This window comes from Artemia sp. Qi Xiang Cuo, unplaced genomic scaffold, assembly GCF_049724085.1.
Source record: "Artemia sp. Qi Xiang Cuo unplaced genomic scaffold, ASM4972408v1 HiC_scaffold_31, whole genome shotgun sequence".
NCBI lineage: Eukaryota > Metazoa > Arthropoda > Branchiopoda > Anostraca > Artemiidae > Artemia > Artemia sp. Qi Xiang Cuo.
Genome location: NW_028297440.1, coordinates 750,673 through 770,585, shown reverse-complemented (window position 1 = coordinate 770,585; position 19,913 = coordinate 750,673). Strand labels below are relative to the sequence as shown.

General features: G+C 34.9%; 1 long non-coding RNA gene across 1 annotated transcript; it reads left to right on the top strand.

Annotated features, from left to right (window-relative positions):
- The first annotated feature begins 9,356 nt into the window (after positions 1-9,356).
- On the top strand, positions 9,357-17,104 carry LOC148938926 (uncharacterized). Its single transcript, XR_016143593.1, has 3 exons — positions 9,357-9,619; positions 15,644-15,749; positions 16,820-17,104. It is a non-coding gene; the product is annotated as an uncharacterized LOC148938926 (long non-coding RNA).
- Positions 17,105-19,913: the final 2,809 nt, after the last annotated feature.

Below are 19,913 nucleotides of genomic sequence, written 5' to 3'. Positions count from 1 at the left end.
GTACAGGAGGGTGATTGCCCCTTCCATGTCCACAACTCCACCTCAAGGTCGCAGAAACTTTGGAGTGTGCTCATTAGATCTGAAATTGAGAGTTCTAGTCCTTTTTCTGAAGTCCAAAGGGATTGGAGACCAACCAGCTGCGTAGGGGTGATATTTCTAGGAGGCCGGGGTATTTTCTGTGTTTTTTCAGGGAGGAGGAGGGGGGGGGTTCCGTGGGGTCTATTTTCCAGGGGGGGGGGTAAACGCTGGTCACCGAAAAAGGACAAGCAAAGATAAAAAAAAAACGCTAATATCTTTAGACGCATCGAACGAGGCATGTTACATGCCGATAAAAACCAGAAAAGAACAGAAACGTCTAACAATAAGAAAAAGGGATTGCAACAAATCAAGTTCAGAAGAGAAGGTGACAATCACCCTCTTAAAACTAAAGCGCCAAATTGTAAAAATCACAATATGGTGCTTTACTGAAAATGAATTATATTACAAATATTTTCTTACTTACTTAGTACAACATTGAAAATACAAATAAAATTTTGAGACAGCAGTTTTCTTCAACGTAGTTGAAAGTTCTGGAAATTAGGTCTTTGAGGATGACAACCCCTCCCCCCAGCCCTCAGGGCAAGGGTTATAAGTTATGCCCTGGGGGCATATAAGGTTTTTAGTGAAAGCGTTGTCGTAAACTTCAAAAGGGTTCATTCGATGCAAAATTGAAAGGGCTAGTGCCTTTTTTAATAGTTGAAAGTGATTGGAAGGCTTGAGATTTTTATAGTAAAAATCAATGTGGGTACAATGTATTATTATTAATTATTTTTTTGTTTAGACCAGGGCACTTCGTATCGAAGGAGATGTCATAGGAATTTCGAAAAGTTCTCATTCGATTGAAAATAGAAAGGGCTAATGCCCATTTTAATAGTCGAAAGTGATTGGAGGGCAACTAGTCACCCTTCCACGCCCACCCTCCCAATTGCCCATTATGGTTCAAACCTAAATGTTGCCTTAAGATTAAATCAGAATGCACTATGATAATGGTAATTCCCAATGTACTGTGTAAAATGTTCTGTGTTAAGGCTAATTCCCAATAAGTTATCTCAGCAGTACCCCAAGAACGACTGAGGGTATTATGTTCAAACTTTCGAGAATATTTCTGCTCTTAAATTTAACCAAATCAAAATAATGTAAAGATCGATGTGGGTACAATGTATTATTATTAATTATTTTTTATTCGACCAGGGCACTTCGCATCTAAGGAGTTGTCGTAGGAAATTCGAGAAGGGCTCATTCGATTGAAAATAGAAAGGGCTAATGCCCTTCTTAATAGTCGAAAGTGACTGGAGGGCAACTAGTCCCCCTTCCACGTCCACCCTCCCATTTGCCCGTTATGCTTCAAAACTAAATGTTGCCTCAAGATTAAATCAGAATGCAATGTGATAATGGTAATTCCCGATAAGGCATCTCAGCAGTATCCCAAGAACGACTGAAGGTATTATGTTCAAACTTTCGGGGCTACTTCTGCTCTTAAAATTTAACCAAATCAAAATAGGGTCAGTGTATCAAAGCTATCAAAGAAAGTAAACAGATTTTTTTTGCGAGTGGTATCCAGTTTTCTATTTCAGGTCAACTAGAGAAGGTATGAAACTAAATTAAACACTGATATTTGTGTCCAGATTTTTAAAAGGGTGTATGTTGTTAAAAATTGCTGAAAAGTTTTCTCCAGCATACAAATAGCAGGCCAAACTATAAAGTCTAAAAAAAACGAAAAGATTTAAAGTATTATTTTCTTTTTCCCTGAAAAGGCTATGTCAATATAAAACGAACAGAAATTAATTAAAAATACTTTTTCCTAAAAATAGGTTTTCAAAGAAAAGTAAAGAACTCGATTATACCAAAAATGAGCATAAATAAAATCAAATAATCTAACTAGCGTGAAACTACCACAAATCAGCATCGATAAATAAATGAAACTCAAAACGAACAGATATTACAATAAATTACCGAGTCAAACTCAAAACGAGCATATGCTGGTAGATAAAGGTGAATACAGCAATATACATATATGCTGATGCTGATTTGTTGTAATCGATGAAATCAGGTTTCCAATTCGGGTATTTAGCCTGTTGATAAAGTATGTTCTGACTGTAACTGATTTAGAATTCTTCTGAGGCAAGTGTTTTCGAACGATTGTATTCTTTTCTCCTGTTGCTGATTCAGGTGCCAGGTCTTAGATTCATAAAGCAGTACTGACAGAACATTGCTTTGGAACAGTCGCAGCTTTAGCCTCAAGGAGTATTTTTGAGATTTCCAAACTCAGGAGGTTTTTGTACTTCATCACGAGACCTCTAGGAGGAGGAGGCATCAAGCCATATTGAACTTTAATAAACAGGATTTCAAAACTAATAGAGAATAAAACCTGAATAATTTGGCTGAAACAACTTAGAGGAACAAAATATGCATTTATTTGACAGAATACAAAGAAAATTTCTTAAAATCAATTGGCTTTGAAAGCGGAAAGGTTAGTTGTTTTTTTTTTTACATAGATATGAAACCTCAGGGGGTTAGGGGCTATCAGTTTAAAGAAGGGTCATAAGGCTCTATTCCGCTTATGACTAATTCAAATTTTTTAATTGTATGAGAAGACCAAAATATTACCGTGAGATCTTACTATTTATCATAAGGGGAGGCTTATGTCAAATGAAAAAGTAATTCTTTACAGTCATATTAGGCTAAATTACTCGAGTAGGCAGATTATGCCGGAAAATTCTAATAAACATATAAATGTATCAAAATACAACAGTGTATGTAATATTTAAAGCATATTTTTCCAACACTCGACATGTGAGGGAGACGGTTTCAGCCCTCTGAAATCCACTGAAGACACGAGTTGTAATTTAGAGGAATTAAGTGGATTAAGTTGGGGGAACATTGAATGTATCTATTCGACAAAAAAACATTAACGAAAACTAACAACATAACAAAACAACTGTTCATGTCAGCTACCAGCATATTTTTTTACTTTTTCCATTACTAGTACAAATTTATGGACTTAATTCAGGTAATAATAAGCAATCTAAAATTTAATCAGAACTTTTGAGTGTGTTCAACATAATCCATTTAATACTTAATTCAAATTAATGAGAATAATAAAGGAATAGAATTGGGTAAATTTCTACCAAATCATATTATTGACTTACGCATAAAGTAAATATACCACTCGATGCCTTTTTTTATGCTGATAACGAATATAATAATCATTTCTATGGGAAATGAATTTCAGCCCCCCCCCCTATATATGCCAATTCGGGGTATATATTTCTACAATAGGGAGGGTGGGGGCAAATTTTGTTTCTGATGTAAATGGGAGGTAAGTTTAAACTTACCCCCCCCCTAATGTAGAAGTATATACCCTGAATTGGCATATATAGGGGGGGGGGGCTGAAAATTCATTTCCCATAGAAATGATTATTATATTCGTTATCAGCATAAAGAAAGGCAGTCAATATATACCAAATCATATTATTGAGTTAGGACTAAAGTGAATACACCATTCGATGCCTTTTTTTATGCTGATTACGAATGAAATAAGCTTTTCTGTCGGAAATGAATTTCAGCCCCCCCCCCGCCGATGCCAATTCAGGGTTAGGTTAGGTATAGCCTATATTTCTTACCCCCTCCCTGGGGCGCGCCACTATCAACTCCAGCAACTTCTGAGAAAAACTCTTGCCCGTTATCCCCGAACAGTAACTCTCTGCTTTCTTCCTGAGAGGAACTGCATAACCCATTCAACAACCTCCACATGTATCCCAGTAGCTAAAAGTTTAGCCTTCAAACGAGAATGGCAAACTTTCTCAAAAGCCTTTGCAAAGTCTAATAGAATCATATCAACAGGGATACCCTAATCTAGCAGTTTGGTGACACATTCATATGCGTCAATAAGATTTGTCTCGACCGAGCGTCCAGATCTGAATCCATGTTGGCTATCGGTAAGTAGTTTGTTGTCAATCAGGTGTTTCATAACAGCGGTGTTTGCAATTCCTTCAAGGATTTTACTGACTGTCGAGGTGATTCTAATTGGTTGGTAATTGGCAGCACAGTTCCTGCTTCCACCCTTGTGAACAGTTGTAATATTTGCATTTCTCCAATCTTGAGGGACTTGTTTCGTGTCAAGAGACTTCTGGAACAGTTTTGCTAGGGGAAGAGCAAGCTCTGCATGAGCCTCTTTCAAAGTTTAAGGGTGTACCCCATCAGGGCCAACTAACTTATTTGGGTTCAATCTTTTAAGCTGTGATTCAACATCCAAAGTGCAGATAGCAATAATTTGCATTGGTTTCTGAATATCATATTCAAGAATTTGTGGCAAGAGGTGATTATCTGGAGGTGTAAAAACTGACTTGAACTGCTGGTTCAGAGCTTCAGCTATATTTCCAGGGCTGCTTATGGTATTCCCATTAACTGAGAGTTCGGTTACTGAGTGTCTTCCGGGCTTTTGAGTGGAGGCATACTTCCAAAATTTCTTCGGCTTTGTTTTCAATGCTGAAGCTAAAGACTCCTCATACTTTCTAGTAACTTCTTTTGTAAGGTAGTGGACTTTGTTTCGTATTTGTTTGAATTTGTCATGATTAGCCTGCGTTGGGACGTCCTTGTACCTTCTCCAGAACTTCTTTTTCTTCCGGACTGCTAGTTTGATTTCTCGTGTGATGAAAGGGAGCATTCTTGGTCTTTGTTTCCAAGTGGTTGTCGTGTGTTTTGCGATTGTCTCACTGAGGACCCTTTTCATCTTAAGCCAAGTTCCCTGTACATTATTCTTTTCGACAAAAGACCAATCTTGGTTACCCAAATCTTGCCTGACCTTGTTGTAATTTGTAAACACATGTTTTCTAAAATTAATGGTCTGCGGGTACAACTTTAGTCAACAAGTTATGACTGTATGGTCGCTTGCGCCAAAAGGTGGTTCTGAGTCTATACTTTGGATTGCCTCCTCATCTTTGACAAATAGGAGATCTAAGAGAGATGGGTTCTGGCCCTCTCTGTACCTAGTCGGAAAATTGATTGTCTGGTACAATGAATGTTCTTGTAGGCATTTGAGGAGTGTCCCAATCTGGTCATCGTTATCTCCTGTAGCAGCATAGCCACTAATCCATTGGTTCTGAGGCAGGTTGAAGTCTCCAACAATTACAATATTATGGCAAGAACGACTCATCACCGAACTTATAGAATTTGCAATCGCGAGGTGAGAACTTTTCTGACAGGGAGATCTTGGGCTTCTATAAACACAACCTTTAATTAAGCGGTGATCCTTTAGCTCAATTTTTATCCAGACCTGCTCCACCCACGGCTCATACTGAGAACCAAGACTAAGGTCTCCTACCTTCAGTGATGATTTGACGTACAGGACAATTCCTCTTCCTTCTGGTTTCAACAGATTTGAAATTATTCTGAATCCGGTAATCTGGATTTGCACATCAGTCAGTGGCACTGAAGTATACTTTGGTTTAACTTCAGTGAAGGCAAACACACTCACTTCAGGTCTTGCCAAAACTACAGCTTTTATTTCGTCTTTAATCACAATATTTGATTCACCACCTGCCCGCCTTCTGTATAGTTCTTCATATAACTTCTGCCTTTTGTCACGGTCTGTTTGAACTTTTCTGACAGGGAGAGCTTGGGCTTCTATAAATACAACCTATAATTAAGGGGTGACCCTTTAGCTCGATTTTTATCCAGACCTGCTCCACCCACGGCTCACTGAGAACCAAGACTAAGGTCTCCTACCTTCAGTGATGATTTGACGTACAGGACAATTCCTCTTCCTTCTGGTTTTGACAGATTTGAAATTATTCTGAATCCGGTAATCTGGATTTGCACATCAGTCAGTGGCACTGAAGTATACTTTGGTTTAACTTCAGTGAAGGCAAACACACACACTTCAGGTCTTGCCAAAACTACAGCTTTTATTTCGTCCATTTTTGTGGTGATGCAATCCATGTTACTGTAAAGCATTAATAGTCCATCTTCATTTTCAATATGGGCATCACAAATATCACTAAATTCCGACTCACAAGATTCGAAAGTGGAACTGTCCAAAGGTTCTCTGCTATGAGTACTTGATAATGCACTTGCAAACGATTCATCATTATTGATCTCAAATGTGGGGCTTGTGTTTGAATCACTCACACTAAAGTTTCTATGTACAGTACTATTTACATGGTTTTGACAGGCATCAACTCCTAGATCTCCATAACCTGCAACCCCAGCGTAGCTGGAGGCTGCTGGGAGTTTTTTGGGACACTCTTGTTGCTTTTAATCATAATCTTTGATTCACCACCTGCCTGCCTTCTGTATAGTTTTTCACAAAACTTCTGCCTTTTTTCACGGTCTGTTTTTAATACATCATTTCGGGACTGAACTGTCCCTTTTTTCTCAAACGATTCCTGGAGAATCAGCTTCTTGATCTTGAAGTTGGGGACAGCGAACATGATTGGGGGTGGGCGTAGTGAATTTTGGGTTACGGAGAGAGTGGGATTCACTAGGCGGCGGATGTTTGAAATAGGGACACCAGGTAAGCCGTATTTGTTAGCTAGGTGCTTGCGAACAAACTAGGCATCATCAGTTTGAGTAGCAACTCCAAAGACTACTATATTCAATTTTTTCTTCTGTCCGTTGCGGTCTTCGAAGATTAGCGCCTTCACCCTGTTTTCAAATTGTTTGTTTAGGGCTTCCTTTAGAGCAGTTGTTTCAGCAGTCACAAGGTCTTTCAACACTTTTTGGTCTGTGGCAGCTCCCAAGTGCTGCTCCAGCGAGAGTACTCTATCTTCAAGGCCAGTGAACTTATTGTCTATTTCAGTTTTCAGTTCATTTTTAAAGCTTAAAAAGGAGTCTTAAACCGCTTCTTTGATTTTCACCTCTAGGTTCTTTATCGTGTCGCCAAGACCACCTGGAGACATTTTTGTGCTACTGTCCGCAATTTTTGCTATTTCTGAGGCATTAATACTGCCTTTTGGGTTGCCTTTGCACATGGGACATTTCCACTCACAGCCCATGCGGCGAGTCATCTTCGTTAATAAAATATATTCTGGTTCCGAAAGATCAAGGCATTCTGCACCGCCATCGCTCACAATCATCACAGTTTATAGCATTAGAACCTTCGTTTAAATTATCTTCACAGGCTGCACACTTAGCTGTACCCTTCACCAGGCTAACACACATCCATTTGCTTGCCATTTCTGGTTTGGGATAATTAGTAAAAGTTTATCAATTCTCTTGAACAAATAACTCTCGCCAGATACCACTAGAACACTTGCCACAGGTACTTTCGCCTCTTCTGCTAGCTTTTCCTCTCCTGGCGCTCAAATGAAAGTATTGTATCTCGTCGATGCTCAGAACGCTAAATTTATTACCTTGACAATTTTCGAGGTAGACAGAATGTGGGAAGTGCAATACTCAAATCACCTATTCCCAGCAGTTTAAGGATTAAAATCCCGCTGGTACCAATTTGGCCTCTGGTTTGTTTGCTATTGCTCCTTTCTGCACAAATTATCCACCAAAAATACGCAAAAACGGACGAACCAACGTAATCAATGGTCTTTTTAATATTTAGCGTTTGGCAACTGCGCTTTATTGCTTGTGCAATTTCGGAAGAAGAAGAAGGACACTGAATTCAGCCTGGCTGGACACAAACAAAAAAACAGCTGTTTATTAGCAGACAAAGGACAAGTCCCTTGGGAATAGAAAATAAAAATTTTCTAACATCAAAATTCAAGTAAATAAAGTGAAAAACCAGGGAAAACCTCTTAAAATGAAACTTAATATCAAATATAAGCAGATATGGTAAAATATGGGTAGAAATAAATGTTCTTTCTCACAAATTTGGTCAACAATCCTTTATTCACTTTCACACCTGCCAGTTGCTGTTGTAGTTGAGCCCTTAAAGGGACCCCAAAGGTATTCCATTTTTGTAACCACACAAAGAAGTTATCAACACTAGTTAAGTTAATGAAAAGTGGTTGAAAACATATCAATAGTTCAAAAATAAGTTGTTCATGAGTAATATATTCCAAAAATACTTGTTTATAACAATTCAAATCTCCTTTATCAGGCAACTTAAATATAAGCCATTTTCCTACTGTTTCAAGTTTTTTGAATGCTGTCAACAAAAATAGTGCAGAATTTTGTAATTTGAAATTTTGCTGTCAGCAATCCAGGGTATATATTTGCACATTTGGGGGGTGGGTGTGGGTACATTTGCAGTGGGCCATATAACTTTGCTAGGATGAAAGTGAAAACATCAGTTCATACTTTTTATGCTCTTTCATTATTCATATAAAATACTTTTGGGGCCCCTTTAAGGGCTCAAGATGCAACTAGCCCCAGAAGCAATTCTTGAATTATGAAAGACCAAAAAAAGGCATCAAAAGACGTTTTCACTTTTATCTAAGCTAAATTATGTGGCTCACTGAAAATTTACCACTTTTCAGCTTCACAACTTTGCTCAATCCCAATTTATGAGGTTTCAAGGATCTGAAAATACATTTCCTAAATTTTGAAAAACCCATCAATATGGCCTAAAATACTAATAAAGTAATAGGATTTTGTATTTTCAGAACTAAAACCAAAGAAAAAGAAAGTGATAACTGAAATTTAATGTAAAAGCTGGTAAAATTCTAGTTTAGATTTGTCAAAATTTCAATAGGATGACCTTTCAAGTAGGCTAACATAGGCTAACATCATCCAAGTTTTCAGGGAGGCAGTAGAGATAAAAAAAAAGTACATTCACCAAAAGGTAGCTCTCAATAGAGATACTGGAGAAACCTATTCAAGTCCCATTTATAATGAACTAATTAATTCTGATTGTTTTACTTAAATAAAAAAAAGTAGGCTAGGATAGGGCTAACATAGAAGCTTTGCAATACCTTCCCAGAGTATGTTTTTGGCTTTGGATTCATTACTGAAAGTTTCATTTTCCTGTCCTAACCCCTTTCTAATATAGGAAAAGTAGCAATTTAACAAGAATTTTACCAAGACATATTTTTAGATTGCTAGCTTTATGCTGATGTTTATTGTTTAGTTTGCATTTTTGACAAGTCTTCTCCACCCCCTTCTAATTGTTTCATGTAGCCTTGAGTGTATTTCCTTTTCTTCAGGTAGTTCTCTTGGCCTAGACCAAGAAACTAACCAACAATGATGAAATCTTACTTCATTATAATCAGAACATTCCTATTATTACAATTATTATGTTTCTTTCTGTTGGATCCATCTTTTGAAATAATTTTTGGTAAATATTTAAAACAGTTTCAGACTAAACTAGATTGCTTCATGTCAATAGACTACACAAACACCTTTTCAACAGAAAACCAATTGCTTATGATAACATCCAATAACAACAAAATATATTATTAGGTAGGGAGAGAATGCATGGCTTTTGTCAGAGTAATAAGTTTTATATTCAAATAATATGTATAAAATAAGGATTAAAATAGTCATGTATGTTTTATTAGGATATTTCCTTCAGAAGAGCTGTAACTAGACTGCTACCAAACATTATAAATTATGTCTTTATTTTATTGATGGATATGGCTTTTCTTCCCTTTCACCATGGCCTTTAGTAGAAAGATATATAGCCCAAATTGTAAATATTTTTTCACAGTCCAAACAAAAAATGGGTTTAAAATTAGAGATGATTCCACCTGTCTTACATAGAGACTAAGAGAACACACTGCATTTTGCTCTTTTTGATGTTCTTTTCAATAATCATTGCAGCTTGGAGCAATCTAAGGATTTCTCCTTATAGAGCTCCAGAATGATAACTTGAGTTGTATACAAAGTTCATTAGTGACCAGGGGCTGTTTCATGTTTAGTAGCATCCCAATTGAGTTTACACTCTCTGGAGGACCACTCAAGCAGCCAGCCTTTGTTTGAAAATATCAATGGATTCAGCAGTAACTGTTTCATTAGGTAGTTTGTTCTGACACCAATATCCTGCTCATTATTTACAGAGGGGAGTGAGTGTTCCAAGAAATAATAAGAGCAGCAAGGACTCTGTTTGCCAAAGTTAAAACGAAAAAATAGCAAAAAAGAGAAAAACGGGGATTATACAAGCCAGTAAAAAATGGAGACTAAAATGCAAATATTTCAGTCAAGACCTCTGCTAGACATGTCCTCAGTGCACAATAATAACATAAAAATCCAAGGATACTATAAAAAAAACTTCATACTTAAAACAAAGCACAACTAAAATTTGACAACCCTTTCCATGTAACAGTGAAAGGGTAACTGAATAAAAAAATACATTACTGAATGGGAATTCAATTTTTAATTTATACAGAGCATTTTTAAAAGCTAAATACTTTCCAAGTAAAACATCACAGATTAGGTTGAAAATGCGATTTTTTTTATTCTAGTAAAACAACCAGAATTAATTAGTTCATTATAAATGGGGCTTAAATAGGTTTCTCCAGTGTCTCTATTGAGAGCTACCTTTTGGTTAATGTACTTTTTTATCTCAACTGCAACATAGCTTAAAAGCTTTGTTGATTGAGGACCTGTGTTCCAACATTCTCTCCTTCAATTACTGGTGGGTTCTTCCAACTAATAGCCACAAAAATATGGAGCCCTATAATCACCACTGCCCAAAATGGGGCTTGTTTTATCTTTGCTGCTGTTAAAATAGTTCAGAATTTTATTAGAATTTTTGTAGGTGACATTTAAGTTATATTTTTTTTTTAGAATTCTTTGCGGTTTGTCACCTAATGTGGGAAAATAGGGCAAAACAGTAGACTTTCTTATCACCCACTAAAGGGATGATATCCATTGGAGGTTGTGGAGATGATGAATCCTTTTCTGCCTTTTTTTTGTCTTTTTTCTATGATGGGTTCCATTAAGTTTTGATATCCATTGCAAAACAAAATGTCCTTCAGATAATTCAATTCTGGGATTATATGAGCTTTTCAAGAAAGTCTTATAAAATGATCAACTAAAGATATAACTACTCCTCTTTTTACACAAGGAGGGTGGTTGGAAGAGAAAAGCAAATACCTATCATTATGTGTAGGTTTTCTATAGATCAAATATTTAAGGCTAAGAGATATATTGAAGATTAATTTGTCTAAAAAAGGCAGTTGATGATTATCTTTCAGTTCCAAGGTGAACTGAAAGTTGGAATCAAAACTGTTAAGATGAGACAAAAAAGTGTTAAGTTCTATCTCTCCATGATTCCACACAGAAATAACATCATTGACAGACTGGCCCCAGAACAGGTTTCAGAGGAAAAGTACTCAAAGCAGAAGTTTCAACAAATTCCATGTAAAAAGTGGCCAAAAAAGGTAAAAAGGCTCCTACCCATTGGGAGGCAATTTATTTGGGTAAAAAATTGATTATTGTACCAAAAATATAAAGAATATAATGACAAACAAGTTGCATAATGGTTTCAATATCTAATGTTTTGTAATCCATCCAGTCTCATCCAAGTTTTCAGGGAGGCAGTTGACATAAAAAAGTACTTTCACCAAAAGGTAGCACTCAATAGAGACACTGGAGAAACCTATTTAAGCCCCATTTATAATGAACTAATTAATTCTGATCGTTTTTACTTAAATAAAAAAAAAATTATCACATTTTGCAACCTAACCTAATCTGCAATAATGTTTTACCTGGAAAGTGTTTAGCTTTTAAAAATGCTCTTTATAAATTAAAAATTGAATTCCCATTCAGCACTGTATTTTTTTATTCAGTTACCCTTTCACTGTTACATGGAAAGGGTTGTCAAAATTTAGTTTTGCTTTATTTCAATCAATCAATCAATTTATTAATACTAAAAACAAAACAAATACAAACGTAAAGTTTATACATGCCCAAGAAGCTCAGCTTGTAAAGGCCAACAAAACAAGATAAGACACTATTATAAAGCACATATAAAAACCGCAAAAAAACATACTTCAAAAAAAAAAAAAAACTGGATCAAGAGACATTTATGAAAATAGGAGAATTAACAGGAAACTTCAGAAATAACTGAAAAAAAAATATATAAACAAAGAAAAGATTGAAAATTAGGATTAGATAAAAAAAAAAAAAATAAATAAAATCAGAAAAATATATTGAATGAAAAAAAAAAGACATAGAAATTTAGATGGAATGCAAAAAAAAAAAGAAAAAAAAGGAGGAAAAAATACTATACTGGAAAGACCTTGTGAGAAACAGCCTTAGCAGAAAGAGATAGAGGGACCTCAGGAGGGATGAAGTTCCATAGTTAAATAGATTGATAAACAGGAGACCTCTGACCTGCTGTTGATGATCGCTTAGGTAAAATGAATCTGCAATCAGAGCTACGTAAAAAAGAACAGTACCTACCTGAGCCTGACAGAAAGAAAAACTGCTGCAGAGATGGTGGAAGCGTACCTAGAAAAGCAGAATGTGCTAAATAAAGGTAACTTTTACCCACAATATGATCCAGCAGAGCTATTCCGGTATCATTATAAAGATCAGAGGAAGGGTAAAAAAGGGAAAAGTAGCCTTCACTGCCCTATTTTCAAGGTTAGAAATTTTTTTAAAGTATCTTTGGATTTTTATTAGTAATTTTTATGTTATTATCATGCATCGAGGACAGTCAAGTGGAGGTCTTGACCAAAATATTTGCATTTTAGTCCACATTTTTCACTGGCTAGTATAATCCTCGTTTTTCTCTTTTTTACTATTTTTTCGTTTTATCATGATTAGTCAGTGTGGTCTCAGAAATTATTTATGACATGCTTATGTGGAGCATATGACCAAGTCTGTTCTTAATTGTTTTGTTTTTTCCAAAAAAAGCGCTAACTTACTTACCCAGCAAGAATTTCTACAGAATTGTAGGTTAATAGTGTTTTTCCAAAGTTGCTTTGTTTTCGATTAAATCTAGGCACGCAATTGGAACTGAAATTTAGTCATAGGGTTGGTTTTCAATCATTGAACCACATTTTAAAAGACCATAAAAATCAACGTTTTTTCCTTAGTAACATGATCTCAAAAGTTCAACATTTTTTACAGCTTGACCTCTGGTCACCAGATTTTCAACAGATTTCTAAAATAGCTCAAAGTTCTTTCCATTACAACTTTTCCATGGCTAGAACTCGTTTATCAGAAAAGTTTGTAAAATTACAATGCGAAAAATTTCAAAATTCCAGATGTTTTCTTCCTAGATTCTGTCCTGACCCAGCCATTGAGAACCTATCTTTGAAAGTTCTTACACTGGAAGAAATCCATGTCTTGTCTAAGGGACCAAAATTTTGCTTGCCTCATCCTCAAGTAAATTTCTCAGAGATTGTATCCAGTGTGGAGGCAGGTAAATTTTGTTCAAGAGGAATTGTGGAAAAGCCAGACTTACTTCGAGGGGAGGTTGTTAAGAATCTTCTTGACTTCACTCCTTATTCCTCTAATTCAAAAATTCGGGAAACACAAATTCTGAAAAATTTAACAGTAAACCCAGACATCATTATCACCAGGGCTGACAAAGGGAATAAAATTGTTATCCTTGATAAGATTAAGACCCCACAGACAAGTTCAGCCGTGAAGTACAAAAAGAGCTGGGAATTTTACAAAATGAAAGACTTGTTACTCCACAAATGTACAAAATGTTTTATCCTAAAGGGTGGATGCTCTGCTCCTAAATTCTATGATCTCCCAAAAAATTCACAAAGATGGAATTCCTCTGCGCCCAGTTGTGGCCCCTTATAGTTTGTCAGCTCCCAGACTGGGAAAATGGTTATCCACAATTTTTTTTCCTCTTATGTTGATACAAGCTTCTTACATAAAAAATTCAGTACACCTTATGGAAAAATTAAAAAACCTTGATATAAGAAAAGACAATTTTTGCCAGTTTTGATGCCATTTCAATGTATACATCTTGTCATATAAAAAAATGTGAATTTGCTCTTCAAAAGAAACTAGAAGATAATGTCTCAAGCAGTGAGCATTGATAGAAGATTGTGTGTTGGATTATTTAATGACTGCATTGTGTGGACTCGGTATGAAATTATGGCTTCTTATCAATTTTGCATTCTCCTATACTGAACTTTATTAGCTAATGCGCCTATGCTGGCGTGAAAACTGATAAATTTGTCAAGAGTAGTGTGGAGTTTTTTCCTAAAGAAACGATTCGTGGGGAGAAAAAGTTATTATATGAAGTTTATGACTGTAATGATAGATGTGTAAGGTACTGTAATGATGAGGATAATATCATGGATATTGCAAAAATGTTTCGTAAATTCACAAAAGAGAAAAAGACACTTCCCAAATTTATGATTTGGGACCCTTCAGAAGTCCCAGCAGGTACTGAACTAGGTTTGGCGTGCTTAACCTCTACGGTGAATCAAATGTGTAGAAATAAATGGCCTCCCAATGTATACGAGCCTTTCACCTTTTTTGGCCACTTTTTACATGGAATTTATTGAAACCTCCACTTTGAATACTTTTCCTCTGAAACACCAGTTCTGGGGCCAATTTGTCGATGATGTTATCTCTTTGTGGAGTCACTGAGATATAGAACTTAACACTTTGTCTCATATTAACAGTTTTGATTCCAACTTTCAGTTCACCTTGGAAGTGGAAGATAATCATAAACTGCATTTTTTAGACGTCTTAATCTTCAATAAATCCCCCAGCCTTGAATATTCGATTTTTAGAAAACCTACACATAATGATAGGTATTTCCTTTTCTCTTCCAACCACCCCCCTTGTGTAAAAAGAGGTGTAGTTATATCTTTCGTTGATCGTGTTATAAGAATTTGTTGAAAAGTTCATATAATCCCAGAATTGAATTATCTGAAGGACATTTTGTTTTGCAATGGATATCCCATCAAGTTACTGGAATCCATCATAGAAAAAAGATAGAAAAACGGCAGAAAAGGATTCATCATCTCCACAACCTCCAACGAATATCATCCCTTCAGTGGATGATAAGAAAGTCTTTACTGTTTTGCCCTATTTTCCCAAATAAGGTGACAAACTGCAAAAAATTCTAAAAAAAACATAACTTAAATGTCACCTTCAAAAATTCTAATAAAATTCAGAACTATTTTAACAGCAGCAAAGATAAAACGAGCCCTATTTTGGGCAGTGGTGTATATAGGGTTCCATCTTCTTGGAGCTGTTTCTATGTTGAATGAACCCACCAACAGTTGGGGAAAAAATTGTTGGAAGACAGGTCCTCAATCGAAAAGCTATGGAGCTATGCCAAAGGCCTCAAACTATTTATTCCGCCTTGGCTCAACATCTGTACGACAACCCGCAACATTTAATTTTTTTTGATAACTCCTCCATTATTTCCACTATTCAAGGTCTCATCCAAGTTTTCAGGAAGGCAGTTGAGATAAAAAAGTACATTCACCAAAATGTAGCTCTTAATAGAGACACTGGAGAAACCACTTTAAACCGCATTTATAATGAACGAATTAATTCTGATCGTTTTTACTTAAATGAAAAAAATTCACATTTTGTATCCTAACCTAATCTGTGATGATGTTTTACCTGGAAAGTGTTTAGTTTTAAAAAATGCTTGGTATAAGTTAAAAATTGAATTCCCATTTAGTACTGTATTTTTTTATTCAGTTACTCTCACCATTACATGGAAAGGGTCGTCAAATTTTAGTTGTGCTTTGTTTTAAGGATTGAAATTTTTTTTCAGGGGGAAAAGAATACCATTACCAGAGTCATCAAATAACCGCACCCATTGAGATTGCAAATAAAGTAAATCAAGGATTCAGAGGAGGGATTTTCCTTCAAGCTTGACTGTACGTAATTTAATTGCAAGTTGCTTGTGACAAACTTTGTCAAAAAATAGAAAAGTCAAGCAGAATCATCTCAGCCGGCACCCCAATATCAATTAACTTGGTGATGTGATCACACAGTTCAAGGAGATTGGTGTCAACCCATCTTCCTGAACAAAAGCCATGTTGTGAACTATGTAAAACATTATTTGCATCAAGGTGTTTAACAACTGCAGAATTTATTGTTCTTTCAATAAACTTAACAACTTCTGATATCATGCTAATTGGTCAATAATTTTCAGCAAGGTCGTATATACCTTTTTAAATCTAGGAATGATATGTGCAGTTTTCCACATCAGAGGTAGCCTGGAAAGATTTAATGACAACTTGAACAGCAGGGAAAGAGGTTGACACAAAAATTGTACAACATCCATGTAGGATACATGGGTGAATGCCATCTGGACTGGAAGATTTATTCAGTTTGAGGAGTGTAAGTTCCTTTAGAACCAATGTATCAGTAATCAGAATTGGTCCCTTCTTATGTGATACATCATATAAAGAAGGTGTGGGATAGACTACTGGAATTGCAGGAAAAAACAGATCAGAAATATTGGTTGAAAAATTCAGCTCAGGATCAGCAACTGATTGACTGTTGTGGAGGATAGCTGGGACTGTGCGTCTGCTAATACATTTTTAAGTTGCATAACAGATGTAAAATAAGAGTCGAGTTTCAGCAAAACCAGAAAATATCTTCTTTGGTTGTGGTGTAGATTTCGAATTGGATTCTGAACGTGGCACTTTTCGTAGTTTATAGAAGTGTTTATTCTGTAATTTTATTACAGAATTATTTATTACAGAATATTATTTTAGAATATCCACTAAATTTAAGGTAAAAAATTCAAATATGCTGTTTTAATTTGAATTTTGGTTACAAGTTAAATTCCAAACTTACCTTAATTGGCACTTTGGAGCAAAATTAAGGTCCATACTGGATCTGTTGTACTACAATTTATTTCAGTTAGATAAAGCGGCAGTCTTTAAATTTTAGCTTGCTCTTAATTAAAAAAAAAAATTCATAACTAATCATATTTCAGATCCTATTGGCTGCTGAAGAAGTTTGAATTATGCTTTCAACTGCATCAAGCTGCAATCAGCATTGAGTTAATTCAAAGGAGTCACTTTAGCTTGTGTATTTTTAAAGACTTTGTGTTTCTGCTCCCCCCCCCTTGTACTACTGGAGTATTCTATCCAAGTGTTATTGCTAGTACGTATTATAAATTTGATAAGCAGTATTTACTTGATTCAGAGGGTCTATTATGGAATTGCCTCAAATTCCAATGGCTGGAGGTGTCACCTTTTCTGAAGATTTCGCTGTTAAGAATGGTAAGTTATTCAATTAAAATTACTCTAAAAGAATAAAATTACAGCTTAATTTGCTTTAGTAAATAATTTCTTGTGTTCTCTTGCTTATTAATTACTGTTCAGGAAAAAAGTTACAAATAAATATGTAACTGCATGTGTACCCTCCTATCAAACCCATAAGAGTTAAGGTAGACATAAGTGTTTTGTTATAAAAAACAAATAAAAGCTTAAAATTTTAACTGTGATTTTGTATGTTTGAGAAGGCAATATTACATCAGGCAGAAGAATTTTCTCTTTCTTGAATGCAGGCATGATAAAAAAAAAAAAAAATTACAACCCAGAGTGAAGGTTGTTTTGTGGCAGCCATAATATGTATCTGAATGATCAACGTATTTTAATAGTCGTAATTATTTTATACTATTTGTTTAAAATAGTGTATTTAGGCATTTTGTAACTGGCTTAACCAAGCATTAAAAAAAGAACACAATTATATATCAGGTATAAATCAAAGATACAGAACCTTGCTAAAATGTATTAAAGGATGCCTTGTTAGAATTAGACAACAATATTTTAATGCAATTTTATAAAAATATCAATATATATACAAAATTTTCAACCTAAATTTTTCTTTTTTTCTTTTTTTTTTGAAAAGCTATATCCAGGAAAAGGGAGGGGGTTCAACCCCCCTGAAATGTTTGTCTGACACTTAAAAACGTTATAAAAATACATGTAGAAATTTTATGTTCTGCACTGCAAATTATGTTCTTGTCTTTAGAAGGCCCACACGTCCCTAGCCCCACTCCTCTTTGTGGTAGTTTTTCCTCGTTTTGAGTTTCACTTGGTTATCCATTTTAATTTATGTTCGTTTTGCATTTCGTTTATTTTTAGTTAGTGATATATGGTAGTTCTATACTTAAGAAATTATTGTCCTTTTTTGTGCTCATCTTTGGAATAATGTTACCCTTTACTTTTCTTTGAAAAGGTTTTAAATTTAATTATAAAATGAAAAACAATTGGATTTGTTAAGAAAGCTTTGCTGTTGTCCTATGTCCCTTTTATTCATCTTTTGTTTTAGAAGTTGAAGATGCTTTTCCTAGTGAGAGTGAGGAGCTCTTTGATGCTTCAAACATTTGTTTGTCTCCTAAGCTTGAAGCTGTTTATTTGACTACTTTTCCCGGCATTGCAGGATCGTTTAAATCAGAAGCTGACACCCAGGAATTGGAGCCCACCAGTTTTGACAGTAAAGGTATGTTTAGAACATTTGGTTTGTAGAATCACATATATCATGAACATTTCATTAAAACAAAACTAGGGTACATGGACTACATTTTAGTATTTTAAACTAATTTTGATATCTAATCTTACTCTCAACTAATTTTAATCTTACTCTTAATTAATCTTCGACTTTTTTCTTATCTTATTCCGGTATGCAGGCATTTGCTAAACCGGTTTTTGAAGTTTAACAACAACTTTCAAAGTGTTCTTTGAAAGGCGGCTGGTGAATTCTGTATATCTGGAAGCCAGAGAATACAGCTTAGAACTATAATGTTTAGATTTCTTTCTCAATTAAGATGTTAATCCATGTTTTTTTTCCTGATTTAACATGACAGATTTTGTTTTTGAAACAAGCAGAAAATGGACTGGTATTATATGAACTGCCAATCAGAAATTTTTACTTTAGAGTATTAATTTATTAAAAATGCTAGACTCAGACAAGAATCTATTTTGTGCCAGTGAATTAAAAAGATTTTAGTTTGCATGTAGAATGATTTGTTTTGAAATATAAAACTAGAGGTGCATAACAAGTCCTATTGGGCTTCAATAATAGAGACGAAAGTAAGTTTTTGAGTTAGATAAATTTCTATGGAGATCCTGGAGGCGTAAACGCTCCTAGATTTTCAAAAAGACCTCTATTAGGGTGTTTTTTAAAGGGATTTTTTAGTATTTTTATTCACAAAAAATTCATAGAATTACAATTTTCCGCTCTCCATGTTTTGGTTTGGTTTTTACTCTTGAAAACAGATTAGATTTAGATTTCCGTGGCACCTTGAAGTGTTGCAGCAACCCCTTTTGGCCAGGAATCCAAGGAAGGAGCTAAGAAATAATTTACGGAATTTGAAGTCAGTAAAAATTATCGTTTTTGTGTTTACCCCTCATCCCCAAAGATGCCGACGGTATAAAAAAATAAATTAAAAAAATATATGTATATTGAATTTGTAACCAGTTACATGCTGGATTTTGTATAAAGTGTTTAATTAGCACGTAAGGTGTGTAATTATCTGTAATTACATAGCATGTGTAATATTTATAATATCAAACAATAGGATTGCGAGTGTAATTATCTATTCCCAATTTTCTGGATCATGTTGCTGCAACTACTCTTTGCTCAAATACTTGCAAACCTATTGTATTCTGATTTAATATTTTATATATTGTATTGTGATTTTATCTACAACTATATGTATATTTGGTTATTTGTAGATAAATTTTCTTGCCCTCAAATGAATCAAAGAATGCAGAAAATATATCTGTCTAAAAAACTCATCGGGAATCACTATTAGGTATGCAGACTTGGAAAAGTTCTAATGCTGGTTTTTAATACGTTATTACTGAGTGGTAGTACTGTGCATATGCAAAGTTTCTCATTTTGTTCAATTATTCTCGCCTAAGAACCTAAGATGATTGGACTAATTTAAATCTTTTCTGAATCTCTTGGAGTTTTTGCATGTTTTTCTACGTTTTCAACTACCTATAATTAAATAGCATGTGTAATATCTATAATATCAAATAATAATATTGCGTGTGTAATTATCAATCCCAAACTTT